Consider the following 12685-nt stretch of genomic DNA (forward strand, 5'->3'; position numbering starts at 1 on the left):
ATCATAAACTATGATACAAAAGCAAATATTAACACTAAAACGACTGACATTTTCTGTATACCTAGAAAGACTAAAGGGGCCAGTGTGGCCCCTACCCATTTTTGGAGTGAATTCTTTTAAAAATTCTTCCTGAGGGAGTCCACATGCCAGATACATCTTCTTTCATGACTAAATGAAAACTTAGTACTTAATTATTTTAAGTTTTTCTCTCTATACTGGGCAAAAGGTTGAATTAGTTTTCCTTTCTAAGAGCAATGGCCACCGTTAGGATGTTAAGCAGTCGGTACTGTTTATAGCATTTGGATATCCAACCGGCTGCATAAAGAGGAAGTTACAGGTTAAACTAGAGTGAATGGCATTTTTTTTTTATGCTACAACAATTAGGAGAAAGGAAAAAAATAAATTTTTTCATTGTCAAAATGCTTAGGGGCCACTGTGGCCCCTCCCGTCTTTCTAGGTATAAAGATCAATATTAACAGTACTATGGGGCGAATGATTAAATGATTAAACAAGCATTCAAATAGCGTCATATAATGAAAAGTTAGAAAATTCCATTAAGTTCCGTTAGATATTATCCAAGTTATTAAACAACAAACTACGCGAGGGGCCACACAGGCCCCTCCGTCTTTCAAGTGTTAAATTAGTTTTAGTGAAAATTAATCAGCAGCTGACATGCATTCTTGCATAAACAGAAGCAGATGTTTGAATTTGAAAAAAAAAAGGAAAACGACCGAAAATGCAGAACTAAAATAAATGTATGAAATACACCGCCAGCCATTGACTGAACTGGCGGTGTATTTCATGTATTTCTGAGTTAGTACTGGCTATAGGGCGGTAAGTTACCGAGTAAAATAAATGTGGTCTTAAATATGGGACATAAAATTTATAATAAAACAATTCAACTAAATAAATAACGAAATAAGTCAACTAAAGGGTTTGTACTATGTTATGTATTTTTAGCAGTCAACATACATTTTTGTTTCAGACACGTCATTTATGGGGGTCAATTTCTCCTCTCCCTGGCTTTGGAAAATTAATACTTAGCTATACAAGTTTGTGCGTTTTTCGTTGTTTTCCAATAAAATTTGCATTCATTATACATCCTTCGCTAGCCGCCTCCGGGGGGGGGGGGGGGCGGAGGAATGAAAGTGACGGGCCAATTCTAATTTTAATCAAGCAATAAAAACGAATACTGTTTTTAATGGTTTGATGATTTTTACCTCCTTCTTGTTCCAAAATTTTTGTCACGAAAAAAAAAAAAAAAAAAGGAAACATCCATGCATGAAAAACATAACATTTTTATCAAAGACAAATAACACTTACTAATGTTTTTCTGTGCATAAAAGGGAAGGCATGTAGTTTATCTCAATCCTCACCATACAACAAAAATATTCATTCGGAAATTGTTCACGAAATTGAGTGAGGGGGAGCACCTGGCATCAAATGCCTGCATATATCTTTCTCCCCCCTCCCCTTTGATCAGGCCCACTAAGTACAGTAACTTACAGTAGATACGCCACATCGGTATAATTGCCGCACCCCGGAAAGAGTAAGAGTCTGTCAAAAAAATTTTAAATGCTCAGAAATGTCACATTGCCATAAACACAGCACATAAAAATGATGAGCAACTCCTCGATATTGATGTTATATCAGAGTAGAGAATACCCATTAAATAGAAAAAAATACATATTAGTTTGTGACTCTATCCCCCAACTTTTAAAAATGTGAAGAAATAAAAACAAAATATCGCATTTAAAATGATTTCCGATTTTTCTCCAAAATCGGGAACGTTTTGCCCATCCAGGTTTTGCCGCTTTTTTTTTTTGCAAATACACTTTTTTACAAAGAAAGAAAATTTTTTTTTTAATAAATTTTGTAATCATGTTTACGATTTAGAATGAACAATAATCTTATGTATGTATGTACGAAGAAAGTTAGTTTCCGCAATTATTTTTGAAGTGGTCCATTTTTGAGAATTTCTGTTATCTGTCGCTTTTATGTTGTACCAACATCAATAAAATATGTACAGTGTTCAAGTTTTCATTTTTTGCTTTCTTATAAGATTTTACATTGCATTTCTGTTTAAATAGAGCTCTATTTCCCTTGTAATCATATAATAAATTGGCGAATAGGAAATTCGGTTTTTCCCGCATTTTTTGAACCGCCGGCCATTTACTTTAATTAAAGCTTCTAATTAACGGATAAATATTATATAATTGCATCAGAATGTACCAGTATCTATTTTTTTTAGTTTCGTTAAAACAGTGGGACTGAAGTCGGGCGATAAAAAGAAAGGTCGATCATAAACGCCGCAATGGCAAAAAAGTCACTTACGAAAATTTAACTTTTAAACACGCAAACGCCGCCGCCGCGGCGTTCCTTCCAGAAAATAATGTAGTCAGTCAATGAAAAGCTCAGGATCTGCTTGCTTCTTTTGCTTTTTAAAATTGAAACATGTAGAAAATTATCAGTACTTGATTGTAAAATTAAGAATCAATGCACAATTAGAAGTGCTATACTAAACAAAGAAAAAGTAGGAAAAAAAAGGAAAAAGTAGGAAAATAAGGAGAGAGCTCTAAAAAGTAGGAAAAAGTAGGAAAAATAGGAACTCTTCGGGGTCTGACTGATTCCAACTTAGGCCATCAAATCGCATTGTCTGCTATGAGATCTTTCTGGAATGAAGATGGGGCGATTTCAAGTGCCCACTTTCTTATGAAGTTACTCTACACAAAATCAGGACTCGTCAGTGAACAACAGTCTACTCCAATTATCAACTTTAAGCTCGATGTTCCGCAGCCACCTTCTTCGGTTCCCACAGGGTCTTGCTGTTAACAGAATACAGACCACTAGCCGACATGCCACTCTGATGAAGGCTATTTCGTATTGTTTGGCATACAATCCGTCGCCTGTTTGCCAATTGGAACTATTATTGCAGCTGAGTAGCATTGGCTGTTCTATCTTAATGAGCTGTTTAACTGAGTTTAATCATTGTCATTTGCTGTGATAATATGTGGGTGATCTTGTTCTGTGTGGTTATTGTCTCACATACCCAGTTTCTTAGAATTGATTACAGCCTTGTAATGATAGTTCTTACTCCCTCCCCCCTCCCAACATCGTCTGCTACACTTCTTTATGTTTTTCTGGATTACAGTCTCCCAATAGCACGCCAAGCAATGGATTCCGGTAAGTCACATTGTGGTGACATTTTCTCGGTCCGCTTTTTTCTAAAAAAAAGCCAAACAGTTGAATCTCACCACTCACAGTGAAGAAAGAGGATTCTGCAAAATCACAGTTTCTACCCTTATGTCTTATTTCTGCTTTTTGATGTTCGAAGCGTTGATTTGTATATAAAGGTTTAACCTCATGTTTTCTGCCACACTTTAAAACACGGGAGGCATGTTTCTGCTATTAGTTTGCGGAATAATTATTTGCACAATTTTGTTAAAACCATGTGCTTCCCTACTTTTTTTTTTTAGAACAGTGTATTAGATTCAGTCAATAAATAAGGAGACAAAGGCTATAAAACAGATTTTATTCGACATTCTTTAAAAATTCTGACCGAAATTTTTTAAACACTTATGCCACTGGGCAATTAATTGCATAATTCTGTGCTCATAAAATCCTTTGGCTGCGGCTGGCTCCAATTACACACGAGCTCCTTTACTTCATGGTCCAAATGAAATCATTGTCCTTGAAGTACCTTCTTAAGTTCCCCAAAGATGTGGGATCACATGGGGATAGATCTGGACTACAAGGTTCAAGATTTCCCACTTAAACTTCTGTAAAAGTTATTTTGTTTGGATTGGCTGTCTGTGGTCTAGTGTTGTCGTGCAACAGGATGACAGCATGTGAAAGTTTACTGGGACTACACACAGCCAATGCAAAAAAAGAACTTTTACGGAAATTTAACACTTTAAGGTCTATGCCCTAGTGTCACCCTTGGTTGCCGATTATGGTGAAGTTAACTAAGCCGAGATTCTCTGGGGGTCAAATTTTTACTCTCTTAGCTATAAAAGTACGAGTTGTGTATGTTTCTAGCCTTTTTAGATACTATCTACGAACCTCTTACTTTCAAAAAAATTTATAGATGGCAGCACCAAGCAAAAATAACTACATAAAATGTGATAGAATAGAGGTTTAAATTCGAGTTTGTGCTTTGAAATGTACCATACAAAAGCAGATTTTATTAAAGAATGTTTATTTAGAAATTAAATCTATTTTCAGATTTAATTAAGATTTAGATAAGTTTTTAATTTCGTCTGGGTGAACTTTTTTGGTTAAAAATGATGTTATCCTATGCAGAACGTTTTTTTTTTTAGTTTCTGACATGCTTTTATCAAAAATTTCTTCCTAAAAATTGAATTTTATTTCATTCAAATAGTTTCTTTATTCCCAAAGAAAACATCTTAAAGTATGTAATATAATAAAAATTACTAAAATACATATCTTCCAAGTATTTTTTAAAAAATCATGCAAAGTGCCAAAAAAACCCAGTTTGGAGGGAGATATGCGGTCGAAATAGCTCAGTCCTGAAAGTGTTAAGTGAGAAATCTTGAACCACATCCCTTATAGTCCAGATCTATCCCCATGTGATCCCACATCTTTGGTGAACTCCAGAAGCCACTTCTGGGAAAACTATTTCATTTGGACAATGAAGTAAAGGAGCGCTTGAGTAATTAGTGCCAGCAGCAACCAAAGGACTTTTATGAGCATGGAACTCGACTAATTTCTCAGTAGGATGATTGTTTAAACAATTTGGGTCATTATTTTTGAAGAATATCGAATAAAATCTGTTTTATAGCCTCTGTCTTGTTATTTATTGACTGCCCTTAATACATCAATGCATACTTGCTTGGTTTCCTTAAAAACTGTCCTGCATTGCTTAATCCTTTTAATAACAGTTTAAGTGTCAACTTTCAGAATAAATATGTGATTGAAATATTATAATACTTGATTGTAATATGGCAGTAGGGGGATTGCTTTTGTAAACACTAATTTGTTATACAACCCAGAAAAATACTTGCTATCATGAATCTTTTTTGTCCAGTAAGAAAAGAGATGTTATATGGGGGGGTGAGGGGGGTACGATACAAGATAATATTAAATGTCTATGAACTTAAATTCTTTCTCAAAACAAAATTATCTGGTCTAAAACTGAACGTTTGTGCATTAAACAGATTACATGTTTCAATACAATGCTTTACTTGATGACAGAAAACAGTGCTTCTTTTGTAACATTAACATGATTCAACGTCACTTAATTTAAATTCAGTTGATACATGACCGTTGAAAATAGTAGTAACAAGGGTGGAAAATCAAAAATTCATTTCTGTATCAGCAAAAATGCCAGTTTTGTATCGGAACAAACAGTTTTTTATCAGTAAAAACAGTTCTTGTATCAGAATGATCAGTTTAATATCAGGTGAACTCACGGTTTTGCAAGGTTTGAAAATATCCGATATTTTGATATACAGTTGACTCCCGCTACAACGCGACTCAACTACAATGTGAGTTGGCTATAACGCGAATTTTTCACGAGTATCGAATTTTAGAGCTAGAGTGAATTATTCACTCGCAACCCTAAAATATTTGGAAAAGAATTGTGGTGCGAAGTGATCATGCTTAGTTATCAACTGCTAAATACTTGTTTCGTAAATGCATTGTGATCTTCCTAGCATCACTGTCTGCGCAAGTTTCTACATTGCACTAGACTAAACATCGCTTTTTTAGTGTGTATAAAATATTCCACTCCACATTTTTCATTCACTTTTTTTAAATTCTAAATATAAAAAGTGATGAAATATTGTGACACCTAAGCATGCTGTTTCATCCGCAGTTTGTAAGGATGGAAAGAAAAAGGAAAAGTTTGTGACAATTTAAGAAAAGACAATGATTTTTGATATGCTTTAAAGAAGTAAAAAGTGGATTGAAAGTAGCATGACAATTAGGGGGTATGAGTGAATCTTCTGTACATACTGTTGAAATTCAAGAAAAGGCAATCCATAAATTTTTAAAACTTAGTTTAAATATTAATGCTCGCAGAGTAGTGTCTAAACAAAATGTATACAGTATGAAATTGCGAGCTGATCTTGAATTGAGGATTATAGAAACTCTGGAAGAGGGTTGTTACCATAGACGAAAACGTTATAAAAATAAAGGTGAAGAAACTGTATTTAAAAATATATTAAAATAACACGATTTGATTTTGCGGCATAAATCATCATCTTTCCTTTTTAAATATAATTGCTGTATCAACTTACAGTTCTATTATAGTTCTGCATTTTATTATTACTCCTTAATATCATACGCGTACTGTACTGTTTTATTTTATAACTATCACTCCCATTGATTATTGACTTTATGCATCGTAACAATATTTATGTTAAATAGTAGTTTTTTAAATATACAGTAAAAATTCAGTTCTTGCTCTAAATGGAAGAAACGGTATTATATAGATAAAAAATGGTCTAAAATAGTTTGAGGGGTGCTTAAAAACCAGGGTTGGTAAAAAAACGTTTTTTTTTTTCAAAAAAAAAAAAAAAAAAAAACGGTTTTTTTGGTTTAAACCGGGTTTTTTCAGTTTAAATACTATTAGCGAGAAAAAAAATTAATTTTCGGAAGGTAATTAAGGTTCCATGTAATTAACAGTTATTCAATAGTCACATTATACCTAATTTCCTGATTAATTAAAGAGATTAGAACAAAATCTTGTAACTAAATTAAATAATTAAAATAGCTTTCTGCGGGGAAATATTGATTGAAATGTTTGACTTGATTAACATATTAGTATGCATATATATATAGACCCTTTATGATGCAAAATACTAGCTTCATTTTTGATTTCATCAAATGAAAGCCAGATTAGGTCTTTTTTTCTACCAGAATTAGATATTCTTTTGAAAACAATATGAGTAAGTAACTTTTGTAAACTGCACAGGTTAGCTAAGGCAAAGCAAATACCAAAATCATAATTCCAATGAACAAAAGGGGGGAAAAAACTAAGAATTATCTGCACCCAGTATTCATAAAGCAGCATAGGTGTATAGCCAATCAAAACCTTTTGAGCACACAGAATCCAAAAAAAAAAAAAAACACCAATGGAGAGTGTAGTTTATATGTGAAGATTTATATATTTCTCAATCAATTTTTACACATACATTTGCATTTTGTTCTGGGAATTTAAAAATTTATCTTTTAATCTTCTTACATTATAATATAAGGAACTATTATGTATCATAATATGAAGTATAAACTTTTTTTTCAATTTGATTCAAAAAATATTATTTGTGTTCACCTGCAGAACAAATCTTAATTTTTAGGTGCAAACAATTAAGTTAGACTGTTGATTACCTTACAAGTCAAAGTTAAAATTCCAGGAAAGTGCAAATAAATGGGCAAAAATGTCACACCCCTGCAACAGGAGTGAGAAATATAATGGATTGCATCTACAATAAAAGATTCAATCCTTAGTAAATCTTAACTAATCATGCAAATTAAGCATAATGATGGAAGTTGACTGAAATCTGCTTTATGGCACATATATAAAATAAAAAATATATTAATATTTTTTTTCGAATAAAGCTTGTAATACATTTTGAAGAAGCAACTATGCAATTTTAGTATTTATCTCTGCAACTTAGCATAAATGGAATTTTACATTTTTCAATATGTGTGGGGAAATCAATGTAAACCTGTAAAATGGATTTTTTTTTGGGTTTTTAAAAAAAAATTTTTTTTTAAAAAAACGCATGGTTTTTAAAAAAAAAAAAAACCAATTGGTTTAAACCATGGTTTAAACCAACGAGGTTTAAACCAAACAACCCTGTAACGTCTAAAATATTTGCGTATGTTAATAAAAAATTCGTACATATACCCTTTTCCACAACGCGAAATTTCAACTTACGTGAGGGGTCTTGAACACATCCCTCGCGTAAGTAGGGACTTGACTGTATATCGGATATTTTGATACATATTCAATATTTTCAATCAGCACAAATTAAAGTTTTCAAAATGGTAAATGCATCCTCAAATCACTCTTTATTTTCTTATATTGTTATTACAGTATGCAGACTTAAAATTAAGGTTTCTTTCATTATTTATATCTATTATTTCCATTTAACATTTTTATCAATTTGAATGCACTTAATTTAGCATTAGCTGTTTTACTCATTTTTTTTCTGTTAGCTTGTTTTATACACTTATATGGTTCAGAAATAAAAAATATGCATTGGTCAGTGCACAGTCATAATATATTTTTTTCTTTTTCTGACCAACGTTTAGTATTTAATTAGGAACTTTTAATATGAATTAAAATTGTTATATCTTATTTTTTTATGAATATACTAGTGGTACCTGCACGGCTTTGCCTGTAATAGAAAATTAAAAGGTCTTTTGGTTTGCCTGTATATTTACAAATAATGTATGGTGAATTTTCTCGCCAATTGGCTTGTACCAATGTTAGGTTCCACGTTATGATAATTTCGTATCTCGCCAATTGGCTTGAACCCATGTTACGGTTCGACGTTATGATAATATCCTAATTTACTGGTCCATTTTATGATGATTTTGTTCTTAAAATTGGAATAGAAAAAGAACCACATCAAATTTTTGAAAAATCACTCCGAGGTGCACACCCCCATGCTACAAACTAACTTTGTGCTCATGCAAATCGGACAAACGGTCTAGGCACTATATGTGTCACAGAGATCCTGACAGAGAGACTTTCAGCTTTATTATTAGTAAAGAAAATCAAAAAGGAATATGATATTACTTTTTTACATTAATGATGTATACATAATAAAATATAGTAGGGGAAAATGGGGCAAAGGGAAATGGCGAAATATTTACTCAGGTTTTTGCTCCTCCTATATGGTATTATTTTAACTATGTAGTCCCATATGAAGTCTATTCGAGTTAGAAAAAAAAATACCGCCGAAGATTAAAGCATTTGGTAATACAGGCAATTTTAAAAAATGAATACTCATATTGTAATATTTTGTTGTAAGTCAAAAATTATTTTTGTTATTATAAAATGATAAAGTTCTTGTTATTAACATTTTAAATATTAATTGAGATCTCCTGATAAAAATGCAGCAAAAATGTTGTTAATATTGAGCTTATTTGTATTTTAAATAAATTGTACAATTAGTCAAGTATATATGGGGCAAAGTGGATGTGGCAAAGTGAAATAGTTTGTTTCATTTACTTACTCATTTAATATAAATCACTTATGTTTTTATGTAATAATTTATTCATTTATTTTTCTTCATATATTAATTCATTTAATTATTTGTTTTTTGTTTCATTATGTATTCATTTATTCACTGAACCTTTCCTTTACTGATTGTTTTGATCAAAAATATGTTTTATAATCAAATAGAAAATATTTCATTAGAAAAATATTTTATTTTTCACTTTGCCCCATGAGAAAAAAATGAAAATCCACACCCCCCCTTTTTGAAGACTCAAATTTACTGCCAAAAATAAAAATTACTGTTTCAACTCAAGTTTTATTATGAAATAAAATGTTCTTTCTTTATGCACTATAGTTTTCAAAACAAATTTCCAATTTGTTCATTTTAGTTATTTTCAATAATTAATGAACAATACTATTATGATTAATATAATTTTTATATTCAAAATACCACAGTTGAAACAATAAATGTTGAAAATATCAAAATACCATGATATTTTCAAAATAAATATTGGATATATATCATGATATATATCTGCGAACCTTGAGGTTTTGTAACAGAATCTTTAATTTTGTACATAACCTTTACACAGTTTGATGCAAATACAAAACATTTGTAGCAAAAAAATACATAAATAATTTGTAAATTTCTAATTTGGAAGAAATATTGTTATTTAAGAAAGTGTGCGAAAATTACAGTCAATTTGCGATAACTAGAAGTCTGATAACTCGAATATTACTATAACTTGAAGTTCTTATCAAGTTCAGAATCCTTTGTCTTTAATTCTATGCTAATTAGTCTCAATATCTCGAAATTAACTTCCTTTAACTTGAAATGTTTTCAAAGATGACTGGAAATTTTTTTCGAAACAACGAAAAAAAGAAAGAAAGAAGTGACTATGAGAGAAAAATTAATTCACCTTCACTTGCAATTCTAGCACAATAGACCTCTAAAGCAAGAAGAGCACTTATTAAGCCAATGTGTGATAAAGGAGTTACACCTGCGGAAATGAGTTAGCTTGTTTTCTTTTGTTATACTGTACCATTTACACTATGCCATGTTGCTGGACTACGATTTTACTTTTAAGCAGTCATGTCAACCGATTGTCCTTTATTCAAAGGCGGACCTAAGTTAAGATGCGTTCCATTTCATTCTTTAGTTCAATCATTTGCTGATAAGTTCCTGAGAGACAGAGTGAGTATTCTTGGTTATTAAAGATGTATAAGCAAGTACTCTTTCAATGATATTAAAAGAAAAAGTGAAACTTCTAAAGCGGGAGAATCCATGAAACATAATTTGAAACAAATAAAGTGCACCTTTCCTGAAGCAGAATCAGCTCTATTTAAATGGTTCTAGCAGTATCGAAATAAAAACCATGCTTTTGATTTTTTTCTCTTAATATTTTTGATTGAACTGTGCATAATGTGCTTAAAAACTTTTAAGTTCTGTAATTTTGTTTGTTATATGTACATATTAATTAAAATCATGGGCGCCCATATGCAAAATTGTAAGGAGGGGAGGGCTCAAATATTTTAACCATGGTTTAGCAGGATATTTTCCCTATGGAAGCAGATTTCAGGACAGATTAGAGTCATTAAAATTTGATATTTTTAATAACTTATTCATTAATGGCTGGAAAAGAAATATTTTTACATGTCTGCAAAGAAAAAAGTACTAAAAGCAAGAAAGTTCTAATTTCTAAGGGGGGCTCGAGCCCCCTCTTTCCCCCCTATATGGGCGCCCTTGATAAAAATATTCGATGGTTTTTCATATTAAAAGGTCGAAAACCGAAACTAGCGGTAAGTCGAACTTCCGATAAGTCAAAGTTTCTCGTCGGTTCCTTTAGATTCCAGTTATCGCGAATCGACTACTTTTGATAGATGTACAATTAATCATAACCCATACTTAGTTAGATTCTAATTATTACAAAAACAGAGGGGGGTTGGGATGCTAATATAAAGATGTGAGATTCTTTTTTACTTTGACGAAAAAAAATTTTTTTTAGAATTGATTAGCTGTTTAAACGTGAAAAGTAAATTTTTTTGGTGCAAAAAAACTTTAACAGAAAGATATTTAGGAGAAATAAAAGTTTTTATGCCTCAATATGTCATAATATAATTTGGAAACCATTACATAGGTAAGTTATTCACATACACACAACTAAACTTATAGACCATATTTAAATATTCTCATTTTGCATTAATATCTGAAACTTCACTTTTAATACTTGAATTAACAGGCACTTGCACTGAAAAGTCTTGGAAAAAAATGAATAAATAAATAAAAAAAAATTGATTTGAATTTTTGTCATCTTGAATTCAAATTACATTTTTTGCAATCACGAGTGTGTGTGTATGTAGGCGAGTGTGTTTGTGTGTGGGGGTATATGTGTTTGTGTGTGGGGGTATGTGTGTTTGCGTGTGGGGGGTATGTGTATGCGTGTATGCATGTGTGTTTGTGTCTGTGTGAAGGCATGAGTGTGTGGATAGTTCAGTGTATGTGTGTGGGAGGGGGGGGGTATGTGTGTGTAGGCATGTGTGTTTGTGTCTGTGTGCAGGCACGAGTGTGTGGGTATCTGTGTACATGTGAATGTGTTGGTGTGTTTGTGTGTATGTAACGTATAGTTTGAAGGGCTCGACCGACAGCATTTTTTGGCCAATGGGCCGATGCCGATTGTTTTCTTCCAAATGGCGGATGGCGAAAAAAAAAAAATCAAACAGAAATAAATTGATAAGATTATCAGGGATTTAAAGGATCATTTATTCATTTCACTTTACTTCCTTTCTACGAATAAGGAATCGTAATCACAAAAAAAAAAACGACCTAAATTTTTATTTTACTCTCACCCAATTTAAACTTTAGAAGTTTTTTCGACACATCTGTACATGCATATGTACCTAAGAACATATAGATGACCGAAATATCCATTTTGAACGCCTCCCCAGTTAATTATTGCAAATTCTCTTGTGATGTCTTCATGCGCGTAAACTTGATCACTCAAAAACATTATGAAATAGTAAGTTGAAAACTCATACGTATGTAGTATGATCTAAAAGTTCAAGGACAAGTTGTATAAAACCTTATCCTGAATAGTTCACATTACCGAAGCACATTTATCAACAAATCTGAATACATATACTACTTGATCTGATGTTTGCACACATAATATTGAACAATTTGATTGTTTAATCTTTTATGAAGCTTTACAAAGAAGTTCAAATTAAATTTCTCAATTTAACAATAATTTTTTGAAATTTAAAAAATTGTATTATAGAAAATCCTTGAAACTTTTCTATAAAAAAACGAAAATAACTTAATCATTGATTTTATACAAATACATAAAAATAGTTATTTACAACAGAAAAAAAATCGATTGCTATTAATGATGCAAAAAAGATGGCGCATTACGAAATATAGGTGAAACAAGTATGAGAAATTCGCGAAATGACATTTCTTGACCAAAATAAATAATTGCAAAATATTTAAGAAAT

General features: G+C 31.6%; 1 protein-coding gene across 1 annotated transcript in view; it reads right to left on the reverse strand.

The window, feature by feature from the left end:
- LOC129235318 (cytochrome b5-like) overlaps nt 1–12685 on the reverse strand; it is a 49949-nt gene that overhangs the window by 11094 nt on the left and 26170 nt on the right. The window lies entirely within an intron of this gene.

The sequence above is a fragment of the Uloborus diversus genome, chromosome 2, assembly GCF_026930045.1.
Source record: "Uloborus diversus isolate 005 chromosome 2, Udiv.v.3.1, whole genome shotgun sequence".
NCBI lineage: Eukaryota > Metazoa > Arthropoda > Arachnida > Araneae > Uloboridae > Uloborus > Uloborus diversus.